Consider the following 16,882-nt stretch of genomic DNA (forward strand, 5'->3'; position numbering starts at 1 on the left):
AAAGTAGTTCGCTTGGGGTTCGACGCTAGCTACTGTTCAGGAAAGTGACCATTAGGGAAAACCCTGATTTAGGTCGGTCCTAAGTGGGAACGGCCGGAATACTTTCGCTACATGGCAGACACGGGAAGTTCTAGATCGCAAACCCCGTAACATTCCATGGGAGTGCCGAGCAGAGCTTTCTAGACTCTCTTTCCAATGGACTGCTAAGACATGTCCTAGAAGGGAACAGGTGGACACGTTACAATGCCCTTCAGGTACATCATGATACCCTTGATGGCATCCCAATCCCATTGGCTAGGTGCAACCATATAGTATGCCATAACTCCCACTGCAAATGCTATATTAGGGTGAATGGCTATCATGGCATACATTCCCAGTGTAGATACATAAGGTATCTTTGCCATCTCAGTCTTCTGTTCATCAAAATAAAAATAATCAACCTGGCTAACCTTCATAAGAGAAGGTAAAGAAAAACCAATAGACTTAACATCTTACAGATGAAACCTCTCAAGGACCTTGTGGATGTACTCCTTCCGTGACAAGAAAAAAAGCCCCTTAGAGTGATCACACATAATGCATACTCTAAGAATATGTGAGGCCTATCCCATGTCCTTCATCTCAAAGCTCTTCTTGAGCTAAACTTTCAAGGCGTCCACCTCATCATGAGAACTCCCAAAAATCGATATATCATCCACATAGAGGATTAAGATCATAAGGTTTTCATCGCAAGCCTTCTTTGTATATGAATATGAATCCATATCGCTACGAGAATATCCCTATGAATGCATAAAGGCATCAAATTTGTGATACCATTCCCAAGGTACTTGTTTAAGGCCATAAAGACTCTTTCTCAATTCCCAAGTGTAGGGTAGTCATCATCACAATAGGAGAAAATACTTTACCAAAGTTCACACCATATTCCTTCTTGAAGCCCTTTAGCAACCAATCTGGCCTTGTATGCTAGCTTGGGGTATCCAGGGGTACTTCTCAACTTATACACCCACTTGTATGGCAAAGCATGCTTGCCACTAGGAAGGAACTAAATCCCACGTATAATTTTTCTGTAGTATGTCATACTCTAACTCCATGGTTCTCTCCCAAGAGTGACTATCACCTCTACACATGGCCTTCTCATAAGTAAGAGGCTCATGAGTATCTATCACCATAACATATGACAAAACACAATCAAAAGACTCATATACAAGAAAGGGATAGAGAGCACTGGACTTAGCACCATGTGCAATGACAAGATTCCTATGAGTGACCTTCCAAGAGGAATCACCAAAAGAAACTAAATAACATGCATCATTCAAAGTATGAGTAGACAATGTACATCATGAAGAGTAAATGTGCTATCTAAACAGTTCGACATCACCAATACCAACGATCTCTCATACCAGATCATTACCCAAACAAACAGATCCAATCATACCGCGATAGGAGAGAAACCACTCTCTATAACAGATCACATGAAAGAAACCCCTTGAATCTATCAGCCAATACTGAGTATACCCTAACAAAGCATCAGCTAGCGGTGAACTATTAAGAGAAGAAGTTGGAAGTATAAAGTCATCATTAGAGTCAATCTGCATAATATTAATCCCTTCAATATTAATGTTGGACTTGCTAGGGATAATGCTACAATCATCATTTTTGTTATGTACTTAAACATTTTCCTTTTCATTGCGCTTGTCCTTGTGCATTTTATGCTACTATGGCTGAATATGTCCTACTTTCCCATAGGAATGATAAGTCAATGAGGACTCACAGTCATGGGACTTACTACGAGACTTTTCACATGATTGAAAATGAGACTACTAAGAGTCTCTCACATGGCAGTCATTACCACTCCTATCATTATTTCCTCTAATTGTCAAAGCATGAGAGGTTTGAAAAGCATCAACATTTTTTCTGTTAACCTCTTCATTCAAGAGTACACCCTCTATATCATGTAACTTCATTGATCAATAGACATATTTACATACGCAGCAATATGAAATGTATCCCATGATTTAGGAAGTGTAAACAAGAGGAACAAAGAGGAAACATTACCCATGAATTCAATCCCCTACGAAGACAAATGGTTAAGAAAATAATGAAACTCATTTAAGTGGGTTGATATGGAAGTGTCCTCCTTCATGCAAAGGTTCATGAGTTGCCAACCAATACGTCTGAGAAGTAGGGCTTTTCTCATCATAGATGTTGTAAATATTATCCCATAGTTTCCATGTGGACTACCTATCAAATACAACAACATTATAGAATATTTGTTTAGAAAGGGACAATATGATTGTGGACTTACAAAGCTCATCCAATTAAACCCAATTCTCTACATCAGTATGTTTGACCTTGACAGTGTCATGTTTCAAAGGCTAAATCTACATTTTTTGCACTAAAACTTGCCAGATTTGGGCCTTCTAATAGTTGTAGTTAGTGCCATCCAATGGAGCCCCAAGAGGAACACCAAGGAAAAGGGAATTCTCTTGCAAGAAAATCTATCTTGTAACATCAACAAGCTTGTTTATTAGGTTTCATATGATCACAATGAAGAAAAGAACACCAGGCACAACAAATCTTCATACAACATCATGTAGATCTCCCACGGATTTGATAGAATCAACCATATTCTTCAATATCTTCACAAAATCCATCAATATCACAAAGAAAGCAAAGGAATACACCATCTTTGAATGGAAATACATCACATAGTATTCATCTTCAATATCTTCATAGTCTTCTCTCTCAATCTCTCACATACAATCACTCTGTCTTAGTAGAATTAGCTATCTCTGACTCTCTCTCTCTCTCTCTCCATCAATAATACATCATATCCTCACTACAATCTCTCAAAAATCACTCTCAATAATCCTTCTTAGGTCATGGATACCCCTCCCAAGAGGTATGTTTGATATGAAGAGTCACCAGAGCCACTACAATGTCTTTTCATAGCTCACTACTGTCACTTCACTCTAGTCTTCACTTCAGTCTTCAGCAGCTACTTCTTTCACTTTTTTCAGCTCCTTTGCACTTGTATTCACCTCTTTCCAAGGCTAGAAAACTTTCCCAAGCTACACTCTCATCCAACAGAACACATACAGAAGCATACAGAACAGTCACAGAACAGTACCGAACAGCTACAGTACAGAACAGAACAGAGACAGAAGCTCTACAGAAGACCTACAGAAGGTTACAGAAGGTCATCAAAACCACATAACTCATACTCAAACCATTCCAAACTCTCACAAACCATTCAATAAGCTTTCACAAGATCTCAATCTTCATCAATCAATACTCCATCCCTCCTTACAGAAGACAATCAGAACAAAACAGAAGCTATACAGAACCAATCAGAACCTATCAGAACCTCATATCTCCACTGATAAACATCACGAACTTCCAAAACACAATAAATATCATCCAAAACACTCTCAAACCACTTTCAAACCAATCAATCATCTCATAAAATCAACCATTCAGCTCTCAAAAACAACAAAAATCAGCCAAAAAACAAGTCATTTCAACACTCAACATATCCCCACACTTAATAAGGAAGAGTCCTCGTGACCTAGGAAAAAGGGAATACAAGTTCAGGTAAAAGCTGAACTTTGATCTTCAATATCTCTTAAAAAACAATCCATCCAACCACGACCTCAACTTATAACCTGTATCTAATATAAAAATACAACGAAATAAAAACCCTTTATACATTAACACTTCTTATCAAACTAGAAATCACAGCAAACTTGTAAAGGATATAAGAGGTTTCTTCTTCTTCTTCATCAGCATCTTCAACTCTCCAACCACGACCCCATCACCACAATTCTCCAAAATGTAGCTCACACGAAATCCAATCCAATAGGCAATCACGACGTTCTTTTTACATAAAGTAACTCACAACACAAACACTACACACAACACAACCATCTGAATGACTCCTCTAAAAAGAGAGATTTTCATTAAAAAGCATCCACCATACATTGGAAAATGTATCAATGAAGATGATCCCTCTTGAAAGATTGATGATTTCGGAAACGATCCATAGATAAGGATTCATCTACAAATGTTTTGGGAGGATTCTGAAAAAACTGAAGACAGCACATCCTTTCCAACAGGACAAGGTATCTGCTAGGCAAACAAAGGGCATGAAAATACAATATATCCAGCTGCTGGGAATCAATGCTCACATTGACATTCATGCACAACTTTGGAATAGGCTTGGAATTATTATGAGAGTGCCTATGCATATATGCCAGATACCAAGCAAAGTGAGTAGTTAATCGCACTGAAGGATTTGCAGACTGTGAATACTGTTGAGCAAAATGAATATAGTTCTGATAAGCTTGACTGGTAGCTGTCCATTCTCCTGGAATTATTGGCCAGCTTATTTGAGGTCCTGTAAGGGAATCATTTGAGCTCCATCCCCTTCTTCTGGAAATCTGATGATCAAACCCATCATAGTCACTAACCAACTGAGGTGGTTGAGATATAGAAGTGTTAGGAGAGGGAAGTGGAATAAGAAAAAGTGGATGAAGAGAGGGATAGGAAAAATCATAAAAGGAAGAATGATTTAAAGAAGGAGTGGCAGAAATTGGTAGGGAATCAGTTAAAAAGGGTGTTAACTGATAAATAGGAAAGGTGGAAGATACATGAATGGATGGAGAAGGACATAGTGGAGAAGGGGAAAATACTCTATCCTCAATAAAGGAGCAGTATGTAAAAATGGAAATTTGAGGAAAAGATGAAGGTTGGAAAAGAAGGGGTAAAATAGTTGTGGAATTAGTTTGACAAAGGGAAAGATATATATGATATCGGTGAGCCATTTGTTGGTAATACAAAAGGGTAGGAACAGAAGGTCCTAAGAGAGATCTTCTATGATAGGCATCAAAGAAGGTAGAATCAAACGGATTATGTTTTGAAAGATAAGCTAAGAGATCCACCCTCAGTTGATTAGTACTCTGGGCACAGGTAGGGGCTGTGTTCTGTCTTTGATTCAAGACCACAGAATCAATCATGGTATGCCAGGAATTATCAGGACAATTAGCCACTTTGGAGGAGTAACTCTGGAACATGTCTGCTATGCGCAACTCCAAATGGTTGACATACAAAACAGCTTGTAGAACCACGTCTCCCACATACCATGCCATATCCACCTCATCTGGAATCAATAAAACTCCATGTAGAAGGCCAACTTCTGTAAGTGGTAGTGAACAAAGAAAGAATGGTCCGGAGGAACATATTCCTGAAACTGCTCAAATGTAGACCATAACAAATCCATTCTGGATTGCAATCTTTCCACTTTATCTTGGAAGAGAGGACACAAGGTAGCCTGTCTCTGAAGAGCAGCCAAGTCCTGCTGTGAGAGAGAAGGAATCAAGGGAACATTAGGGCTTGGAGGAACAGACCGTGACTTTGCCAGTTGATCTTGCAACTGCTTGATTTGGGAAGCTTGTGATTCCACTGTGTCATTAGCAGTCTGTAAGGCTGAAAGTTTGGCATCTAAAAGAGTTTGGAACTCCTGCGCTTCTCTAGACATCCTCTCCTTCTCCTCTGAAAGGCTAGTAACCTCTGATTGAGCCTCTATTATTGAATCTTCAAAGAAGATATCTCATCTCTTTGGGTGGCAACCAGTTGGGTTTGTTGCTCCATCTGCTTAAACAAATCTGCTAGGGTATCCTTAGTAGAGGCTAACTCGGATGTTGCCTTATGCAACTGGTCCTTAGACTACATCAGCTCTTCATAAAAGGAAGCGTACAGCTGTTGAACATAGGCTGTCACTGACAATTCAATGGAACTCTAAATGTCTTTACAAAGGAAAGGAATTGCATCTCCCGAGACTAGACTGTTCAGTGAGGGGACTGATATATCCAACGAACCTTCTCGATGTACTCTGAACAGGTTATTACAAGTGAGATAACCAGGGAGATCACTGCCAGAGGTAGCAGGAATGGGCACTGAAGGAAGAACTGAAGGAACTTTATCCGCTACCCGCTTCAAGCGTTTGCGCTGTATGACCAAGGGAGGCGGATAATCATCATTCTCTATATCAATGGATTCTAACTCATCTGAAGGTGGAGGAGGAGATACTGGATCCGATGGAGGAGGTGGAGGCACACTCTTCTGTAAACCTAAATAGTTCAAGAAGGCAGACAAGTACGATCCATAGGTAACATTGGTAACATTACCCCTGGTGACTTTGATGAAATGTTGATCCATTTTAGTGAGGAGGTAAGTGCTCCAATCAATAGCGACTCCTTTCAACACCATCCTTGAAGCTATGAAAATCTCTTTGGACAAGTACTGGGATGGCGTTTTTGCAGGCATAAACCTGTCCTGGAGAAACTGACAAACCATCTTCCACACAGGATCAGTGATCATGGAAAAGGAAACTCCTGAAGAGTTGATCACCTTCTTAACATCCAGCAATTCCCTTGTCTGTTTTTGTAACAGCTTCAAAATCTCTTCATTAGAGAAAAGCTGGCGAGTGGTAACAAAAGGTTCACCTTTGGAGGGAAGAGAAAGAGCCTTCCCTAGACCTCGAGGTGTCAAAGTCATAGAAATACCCTGGACCAGTCCCGACTTCTTGCTGTAGGAGGCCAAATACTTGTCACACAACGATGGATCCTCTGGAAGCAATGGAAAGGAGGTAGCCACAAAAGCAGCGAGTCCCGCCTTCGTGAGAGGCTCAAAAGTAAGTAGGGAAGAGTAATCCCGACTGACTAGTGGGACATACTAGATAGGGGGAGGAGTGTGAGAAGGCGCCATTCAGATGATTATACACACCACAAACACAGACAAACAAGGAGAATGCCTGCAAAGCAACAGACAAAAAAAACCAAGGATAAGAGAACAACCAAAACAATAAAACGTGACTCGACCAACTATCCCCAAGCAAACCACAGCCTAGAAAAAATTCGACATGACCTTGAGACATATGCGACCGAAAGCTTCATGCTATGCATCATACAAACACCCAAAACCCCGTATCAGGCAATTTAAAAAAAAAACTACACACCGTACCCTTAACCGGAACAAAGAAACTAAACCAAACATCACCACAACCTACACATATCAAGACCACAACTTTGATAAACCGGTGTTGGACCATGGAAATAACTCCAAAGACTGCGCATAACCATCCCACGAAACCGGGTTCATTAAAAAGGGAAATTAAGTGCAGTGAGGGGGAATTAATTTAATGAAAGGTTTATTTTAAGCTAGTTCATTTTAATGAAAAATATTAAAGTGCCTCTTTGGTGCACTTAGCGCGTGCTAAGTGAACGGCGGGTTTATTTTTATTTAAAAAAATTATGTATTTAGCGCGAATGCGCATGCCATGGTGGTGTTTAGGTTTCTTTTTTTTTTAAATTATTTGTTTGTTTGTTTGTTTTTGTTTTGTTTTGTTTTGTTTTTAATATATTAACCGTGGGGTTTTGGGGTAGCTGAAAAAAATAACAAATAAAAGGGAAAATACCTAGTAGTGGGTGTATGTAAATGCAAAGAATGCGCTCTCTGTAATCCAAAAATATCTGGATTTTTTTCTAGATGTTTAGTTTGTGTATGGATGAAAAAGATTTTATTTTTTTGTATTTTCAAGGAATTTAGTTGTGAAATAAAATATTGTGACAGCTTAGAAAAATATGTCAAAAAGAAGTAAAAATGTTAACGGAAGTGTTAGCAATTTTTCAGAAATTAATGTGGAATTTTTTAGCATTTTTAATGAATTTTTTTCATTTTTTGGGTATTCTTAAAAGAATTTTGAATTTTAAAATGGTCGGATTTTTTTTTTGAAGTTTCAATTTAGAAAAATATGGCAATTTGTTGCAGAAATAATGGGTATTTTTTTAGATTTTTCTGTATTTTTTTCAAAATTTTAAGTGATTTTGAATTATTATTTTTTTAATTTTCAATGTATTTTTTTGTTTTTTTTAAAAAGGTTTTCGGGTATTGAATTAAAAATCTGGGAAAATACCCAGAAATAGGATACGTGGCAGTTACGTGGTAGCAACGGACGAACAAAGTCCCGCACCCGTGCACGATCACGAGCAAGCGATCTCAAGCACCCACGCACATGTACACACCTACACGTGTGTCGATGCCACGAGGGTGTCGACAGGTGGGACGGGGGTGTATGGAAGGGGTGGGGTAAGTTGCTGCGGGGGAACAGGGGCTTACAACGGGGTAGGGGTAGGGGTTAGTGTGTGAGCGGCAGGTGTGGGGTAGGGTAGGGTGTGAGCGTGTCTGAGTGGTGGGACTGGGGGCTTGTGTAGGAGGGTGTGTTAGTGGGGGACACGTGGGTAATGGGGGGAGAATGGGGGTTTAGAAGGGGAAGGGTGTGATTAGTGTGTGATGTGCTGTAGTGGGGGTTGTGGGGTAGTGTGTGACTGGGGGCCTGGGTGAGGATGGTGGGTTTGGTTTGCTGTGAGGGAAGGGGGGGAAGAGGGGTTTAGGTAGGGGTTCAGTGGGGTGGGTAATGGTGGGGGGAAAAAGGGGTTTAAGGTAGGGGTAGTTGGGGTTGTGTCGAAAGGGGGCCTGGAGGGTAAGTGTGTGGTTGGATGGGGGGAAGGTAGGTGATGGGGGGGAATGGGGGCTAGTGGGGGGTAAGTGGGTGGTGGTTTAGGGGAAGGTAGGTGATGGGGGGGAAATGGGGGTGGAGATAGGGAAGCTGTGGGTGTGTGGGTTTACTGGGGGGGGGGGGGGGAAGGGGGGCTTGGATGGGGGGCACGTCGAGGAGGCGGGAAGATGGGAGGCTGCACGGCGAGGTGGGTGGAGCGTGGGCGACCTGGCGGTAGGGGCGACGAGGGCAAGGGCGTCCAGAACGAGGCGGGCGGGCGTCGAGGGCGTCCAGAGGGCGGGGCGGGGCGCTGCAGGAGGGCCTGCACGGCGAGGTGGCGGCAGCCGCGGACGGGCTGGCTGCCTGACGGCAGGCGGCGCGACTGTGGACGTAGCGGCAACCTGAAGAAGGGGCGGGCGACAACACTGGCTGTGGGCACCTGGCGAAGGGGGCGCTGAAGAGGGCCAGCGGGAGGCAGGAGAGGAGAGGGCGGGGGCGCCGCTGGCGAGGACAGGCGAGGGGCAGGGGAGGAGGGGATGAGGAGAGGAACAGAGGAGGAGGGGATGGAGAAGAGGGTGGAGAGGGAGGAGAAAATGGAGGAGAGGGAATGGAGGAGGAGGGGAGGGAAGGGAGGACGCAGGGAAGAAGAAGGGAGAAGACGGTTAGGGTGGGGTAGGGGTAGGGGGGGATAGGGAAGGGTGTGGGGATGGGTAGGGGCCCATGGGGGGGGGTGGAAAAGGGTGGGAGAGGATGGGCAGGGGCCCATGGGGGGGGCCAAGGGATGGGGTGCCCTTGGGAAGGGTAGGGGTCATGGGGTGGGTAGGGCATAGGAGAAGGGGCAGAGGCCATAGGAGGGGGGGGTGCCCAAGGAATGGGGTAGGGGGGATAGGGGGGTTGCCCAAGGGGGAAAGGCGTACCCCCGTCCCGCGCACGTGCACGGGGCGGGGGTAAAAAAATTTGCCGTGACGGGATTGAAAGGGCGCCCAGACGCTGGGACGAGGCACGCGGATGTGACCGGGGCGCGTTAAGACGCGTAAAATCGAAAACGGGGGCGCGCGAAAACACATAAAAATAAAGAAAAATTAATAACTCCCAATTCGGACGTCAAAAGGAAAGGGCGTAAAAACAAAAAGTGGGCAGGACGGCAAGGGGAAGAGAGGAAAAATATGCAACGGAGGTTTCAGAAGGGGAAAAGGGCGATCACGTGCAAAAAACACAAAAAACGGGTCCAAAAATGCAATTAAAAATTAATATCGGAAGATCCGTGCATCGGAACGAGGTGCAAGAAAAAGGAAAAATGCGCAGAAAGACGTGCCCGACAATCCTATTACAGCAAAACATAGTTCTGACTAAGATAAGACGTGTTCACATGGGAAAAACCCAAAAAACAAATCCGAAAATGGGATCGAAAATTAATATTGGACGAACCGTTCACCGGAAGGACAGGCAGTAAGAAGGAAAAATGTCCGTAGGAAGGGGTGGTACAGGGTGGTCATGTTAAAACGCAGTTCCGGTGGAAGTAGGAGGGGTTCACATGCAAAAAACACCAAAAAGACACCCGAAAACACATTTAAAAATTAATAAGTAAAAAATCCAGAAGGCGAAAGAGGGTGGAGGAAAAAGGAAAAAGCTGGGGGAAGGCATGGGGGATACGGTTATCAAATCAAATTGGAATTCCGATGCAAACAGGGCAGGTTCACATGGAAAAATGTCAAAAAGATGCACGAAAAAGTCATAAAAAACCGAAAAATTAATATTGGACAAACCGTGCATCAGAATGACACGGAGTAAAAAGTAAAAATGTCAAGGGAAAAGTGGTTGTCAAGGCTATGATGTCAGATCATGGTTCTGAAGCAAGAAAAGTGCGTTCACATGGAAAACCGGCAAATGTGCGCAAAATGCTTCAAAAAGTAATAACTCAAAAACCATGCACCAGAATAAGGGTAAGTAAAAAAGGAAAAATGGTCAGTTCAGAGGGAAGAACAGGACTATAAGGTTGGATTTGGACTTCAGTGAACATAGGATGCGTTCACATGGCAGGACCGCAAAATCAGGAAATGAAGGAAAACTGCAAGGGAACAGTCCCAAGGGTGGGTGGAACATAAACGAGTGAGTGGGAAGGGACCCCATTAGGGTAAAAGCAAGTCATGGCATAGAGGCATTAGCAGGTTGAGGCATATCCAGAAGGGTATGCAATGTAGACGCACAGGGACGCGTCCCCACACTTAAAACCTTAACGGATAGGGGTAACCGAGCAACAGGGACCTAGGACCACATCACAGACCATCCACTAACGTCGCCACACTTAAAACATGACCGTCACAGAGAAACAGAAGGTGTAGGGTTAGAAAAACTTGGCCCATATTGTTGAGAATCAAGGTTGAATGTCGATGGCATGTCCGGTGTTGTTGTCGGCTGCTGGAGGTACCAAGGCATCTTCTTGGCACACATCCGTCATGGCAGGGACCACGCAGCAGCACCCAGGGAGGTAGCTAATTGAAGGAATCACAGGAAATTTGTCGATGATGAGGGATATTGCACTCAACTCACAGTCACTCAAATGAAATGAAAGAACAATCACTCGCCCCATGACTAAAATCACTCGAGGAAGAATGATTGAAACCCATATCTCATACCCGGTTTAGAAATCGACAGGTGAATGGTGCAGAGAGAGTATACCAGGGTGCACAGTTGATGGTGCATTAGTGCGTCGAACTCGTCTGGCATAAGTGCAAGGAGGAAGGCAAGGGAGCCTTACAGTGCAGTGTACAGAACAGGGTAACGTGTCCTGTGATGACAGTAAAGACCCATCCCGTGGGTGCATAGGGAAACGAAAACATACCGGACTCCAAGTGTTGTAACGTCCCTCAATCTCACCTCTCGGTAATTGATTGAAGAAACTCCAGTCACACTTAGCCCACCCTCTGTCTCACGCTCTGTTGATAGATACAGAAGAGCAACCATGTCCTGAAACCCATTGATGTAATCCTCACAGTCACTTGTGCAAAGGTTGTATGCCTTGTGCGCATTTGATGGTGCAACTGTGCATCCCGCCCTGTGCTGGCATACGGTGCGAGAAGAAAGGCCAGGGAGCCTTATGGTGCAGTGCACAAAAAAAAATTGTGCTTTGTGCATTGAGAGGCCTGTCCCATGCATGCAACACTTCATTCACACTACTCACCTCTCATTTGATTTGAAGGGAAAAGACTGGTCACTCGCCCCACCCTCTGTCTCACTCGTTGTTGATAGTTACAGAGGGCAACCCATACTCACGTCCCCATCCGGTTAGGATGAAAGCTCACGTCACTCGATTATTTGTCGATGAAGATCGCGTCATTAGTTGTTGAAGAGGCGTACCCAGGGAGGTAGCCATTAAATCGAACATTGTGTTGGATAGGACATGTCGTCTGCAAGAGGACAGTTAGACGCTCTACAGAGAGACCCAGGACACAGCGTACCAAGGGAGGTAGCTTCGGAATTGGATCCTAGAAATATCCACTAATGAATCCACTTTCTGGACTGCTGGGTGTTGCCACCTTTTCCACAGCCAGCTTCTCGCCCAAGTGTGTGTGCCACCTTTTCTTGGAACGAGGCCTGCTATGATAGGGAATTGCTTCCTTTTCTCCCATAACAGTTTTTGTTTTTTTCTTTTTTTTTTTCCTCCTACTCCCGAGGGTGTTTCCACCTTTTCTCGAAGAATAGGTCAGCATGACAGGGACCTAAGTCCTTTTCTCCCATGACCGATATGTATATATATTTTTTCTTTTTTTTTTCTTCGAATTAAGCAAGGGAATGGTAGAAAGACCATGTATTAGAACCAACCTCGCCACTGCTGCTGGTGGAAAATAGAGGATAAGAGATCAAGGCTGGAAGGTAGGGTTGAGGGGACAGAGGGTTGCGTCCACCTCATCAGGAGTGGCTGAAGAACGGCTATCAGAAGTAGCATCATAAGAAGTACAGTGCCACGCCAACGAGGGAAAGGATCAGGTGACCATAATTGTCAAGATCCCCAAGGAGGAAAGTACTTCTTCATGCGATATCCATTAATCAGAAAGGGATCATCAGAGGCATCAACGGTCTGCACTTGGATAGAGCCATTAGGGTTGACAGCAAGTACCTTATATGGGCCCATCCACCGTTGTTGGAGCTTGCCAGGAAACTTGCCAAATCGTGAATCATAGGCTAGGACCAAATCACCTTCTTTGAACTCCTTGTGCTTGATGAAGTTGTCATGGTAAGCCTTACGTCGAGCTTGCGTGGCTTCCATGCACTGTAGAGCCATCCTACGAGTTTCCTCCAAACATTCCAAGTGCAGGAGACGGCGTTGCAGTGAATCATCGTCCCCCAAACGCTCTTTGATAGCCACTCTCAAAGAGGGTAATTCCAGTTCAATAGGGAAAATAACTTCTGTACCATACACCAACTGGAAGGGTGTCTGTCCTACTGCTACTTTATGGGAGGTTCTGTACGCCCAAAGGGCCTCTGTAAGTCGATCATCCCAGTCACGACGATGTGCGGCAATCGTTCTTGTCAGAATCGAGCAGAGGATGCGATTGGTGACTTCGACTTGGCCGTTGGCTCTGGGGTAATAAGGAGTGGACTTGCGATGGCGGATCTTATACAACTCTGTCAACTCTTCCATGACTTTATTAATGAAATGAGTGCCTTTGTCACTTACCAGCTCTAAGGGACTGCCAAAACCGGTGATGATATTCTCGTACATGAACAGGGCCACGCTGTTACCATCGTCCCGCTTTAGGGCTTTAGCTTCACACCACTTTGTGACATAATCCGTACATACGAGGATGTATCTGTTCTGTTTCCTTCTGGTAGGAGGATCGATCGGGCCTACGAAGTCGATGCCCCACTTCTCAAAAGGCTTCAGGGGAAGAATAGGCTGCAGTGGCATGGCACTTGTCTTCGTGGGTTTCCCCATTCGCTGACAAGCATCACATCTTTTACAGTAATCATAGGCATCCTTGTGAATGGTAGGCCACCAATATCCTGCTAGCAAAGCCTTCCGGGCTGTGGCTTCTCCTGCAAAGTGGCCTCCATATGGCTCATCATGGCAAGCCTTCAAAACAATCCCAATCTCATCTCCTGCAACACATCTTCGGAGCACTTCATCTTTGCCTTTCTTGTACAGTGTACCACCTAACAAGGTGTAGGGGGCTGATTCTAGCATAAGCTTCTTCCTTTCCCGATTAGAAATGCCAGGAGGATACTATTGGGTTGCCAGCAGATTGGCAATGTCTGCATACCAGGGGGTTACAGTTTCTACCACGAATAGGAAAGCATCAGGGAGGTCTAGATCATCCTGCTCCACGTCTGCAGTTTGTGGGATACACGACAGATGATCGGCTAGAACATGGGAACGACCAGGTTTGGTAATTACCTCAAAGTCGAACTCCTGGAATAGAAGGAGCCATCTCATCATTCGTCCTTTCACGTCTGCTTTGTTCATCAGGAAGGACAGGGCCTCATGATCCACATAAAATTTAAAGTGGGTAGACAGGAGGTAGTGGCGAAACTTCTCTAGGGCAAACACCATTGCCAAGCACTCAAGCTCTGTCACTGTATAGTTCCATTCCCTATCAGTGACTTTTCAGCTTGCGTAATAGATGGGTTGATCCAGCTTCAAGGAGCCCTTTTGGCATAGGACTGCGCCTAAGCCTTCAATAGATGCATCCGTGTGTACATGGAACTCTTTCGTCCAATCAGGAGGTTGTAGAATGGGTGCCTCAATCAAACACTGCTTCAGAGTGGTAAAGGCTTTGTCACATTCTTCTGTCCAAGTACACTCTACATCTTTCCTCAGAAGCTTGTGCAAGGAGGTTGCCTTTGTTGCAAAATGGGCTATGAACCTTCTGTAGTAACCCACATGGCCTAGGAATCCCCTCCACTGTTTGAGGTTGGTGGGTGCTGTCAGAGTTGCGATCTTTTCGATCTTTGCAGGGTCTGTTGATATCCCTTGTGCAGAGACAATGTGGCCTAACAGAACTCCAGAAGAGACCCCAAAGATGCATTTGTCAGGGTTGAGGGAAATCCCATGCTCCCGGCAACGGTCAAAGCATTGTTCCAAATGTCCCCAGTGTTCACGGATCAAACTATAGACACAGAAGTCATCCAAATACACCTCAACAAAGTCGTGCAGATGATTTTGGAATACGGCCATCATGACTCGCTAGAAAGTAGCAGTTGCATTGCAGAGCCCAAACGGCATCACTCGATAAGCGTAGGTCCCCCATTCTGTGGTGAAGGTTGTTTTGGATTGGTCTTCTTCTGCTATCTGCACTTGGTTATATCCACTGAATCCATCCAGAAGGGAATAAAGCTCATGTCTTGCCACTATGTCCAACAGTTGGCCTGTGAAAGGGATAGGAAAGTGATCCTTCTTCGTCTTCGAATTGAGCTTGCAAAAATCCACACATATTCGAAGCTTGCCATTCTTCTTGGGTACAACCACGATGGGTGAAACCCATTCACTATTTGCCACTGGATAGATGAACTCGGCTTCCAGAAGCTTCAACAGCTCTGCTTTCACCAATTTGGAATAATTCGGGTTCATTCGCCTCTGTCATTGCCGTACTGGCTTGGCATCAGGCTCCAAGTCAATATGATGCTGACATATTGTGGGATCAATCCCTTTAGGTCTTTGTAGGACCACGCAAACACGTCCAAATTTTCTTTCAACAAGTTATACAAGGTTGACAACTCCTCTTCTGGGAGGCTGCTACCCACCTTCAAGTGGCGTTCAATGCCATCTGCATCCACAAAAGTTAACTGCCTTTCACCTTCTACTTCATGGATGAAGGTCCCACGGACTGCTTCTGGATACAGATCTGACTCCTTCAAGGGAGTGGTGTCCTCTTCTGATGTCCCACTAGACCCAGACTTAGGTTGCTCCTTAAGATGTTGAAATGGGATTAGGGCCGTTTCGGGTTTGGTTTCAAGATTAGTTACCTCTTGGCTTGAAGACTCATCTTCTGATGACACATCCAGGAACGTCACATAACAGGGACCCTCTGATGCCTGTTGGGTTGGTGAGACTGGTGCTTGTTGGCACGGTGCATCATCATCATCTTTCTTTGGCAAAGGTGGGTGAGGGCAGCAAGAGCCATTGCTAAAAGATGGCTTGGTCTTCTTTAACCATTTCTTATAAAGATTTTGCATATGAGAAGATCCATTTACCAGACCAAATGGTACCATCTCCATTCTGTCCCATAGCATGAGCGTGTCTGCTTCTGATGCTTCTGGAACTTCTTCTTCATATATATCCTCTGCAAGTGGGATAGATTCTTCTAGCTCACTTTCATAACCTTCTTCGTCCATATCATATTTATCCTCTTCTGTCTCTGTCTTTGTCTCTGTCTTTGTCTCTGTCTCTGTGGGAGCTCTGTAAGAGAAGAACAAGTTCTCTATTTCATCTTCTGCCTCTGTCTCTGGCTCTGCTATGGCCATGTAACAGGGAGAGCAGTACATCCATGCTTCTATTTCACTATCAGAAGTGATTTTGGAAATCGTTCCTGGTTCAGGCAGGAAGTATTCACCCATTGATAATGGCTTTGCATCTCTTGGGAGTTGGCTTATAGTATCCACTATTAAGGAACGTGCCACTGTTTTCTTGGGAAGGATCTGTTTGACAGCATCTTCGTCTGCTGATGTTCCATCTGTAGCCTCATTAGGGGAGTCAGAAGATAATTCCAAGGAGGTGGATCCATGTCCTTTTTGAGCACCATATAGCTTCAGCACCACTTTGTTGGGTCCTCTACCCAAGGTCAAGGTTCCTTTGAACCAATCCGTCTTTGCTCTAGCTTCAAAAAGCCATGGTCTGCCCAGTAACAGAGGGTAGGATGTACCATAGGAGTTTGGCTTCACCACCAGATAGGTTAGCCAATAATCTTTTCCAGCCACTGTAGTCTTCACATATGGGAGAATGCCCAAAGGCTTGATTCTGCTCTGATCCGCCAGTCTGATGAGCCATTGGGTTGGTTGCACACCTTGTAGGCCTAGATCCTTCATTATCACATCCGTCATAATGTTCACTGAATGAACCACCATCAATCAGTGCATTTACAATGAAACAGCCTTCAATCCACATACCAGTCTCTGGAGTACCCGGATCTAGGAAGGTGTTAGCTACATCCACTTCTTTTACAGGCTCTGAAGCTTTGTTGGACTTTGTTGCTGTTGAGGGAGCAATCCTTAAGCCACGTCTTCTTGTCAGTATACTTTTGAACCTTTTTCGGCAATTGGGAGACAACATCAATAATTGTCGGAATGTGAGGTTTGGTTTAAAGGTATCTAGATCTCTGACCAGATCGTATTCCT

The sequence above is a fragment of the Lygodium microphyllum genome, chromosome 20 (genome assembly GCF_053477565.2).
Source record: "Lygodium microphyllum isolate KBCC chromosome 20, Lygodium_microphyllum_v1.1.10, whole genome shotgun sequence".
Lineage (NCBI taxonomy): Eukaryota > Viridiplantae > Streptophyta > Polypodiopsida > Schizaeales > Lygodiaceae > Lygodium > Lygodium microphyllum.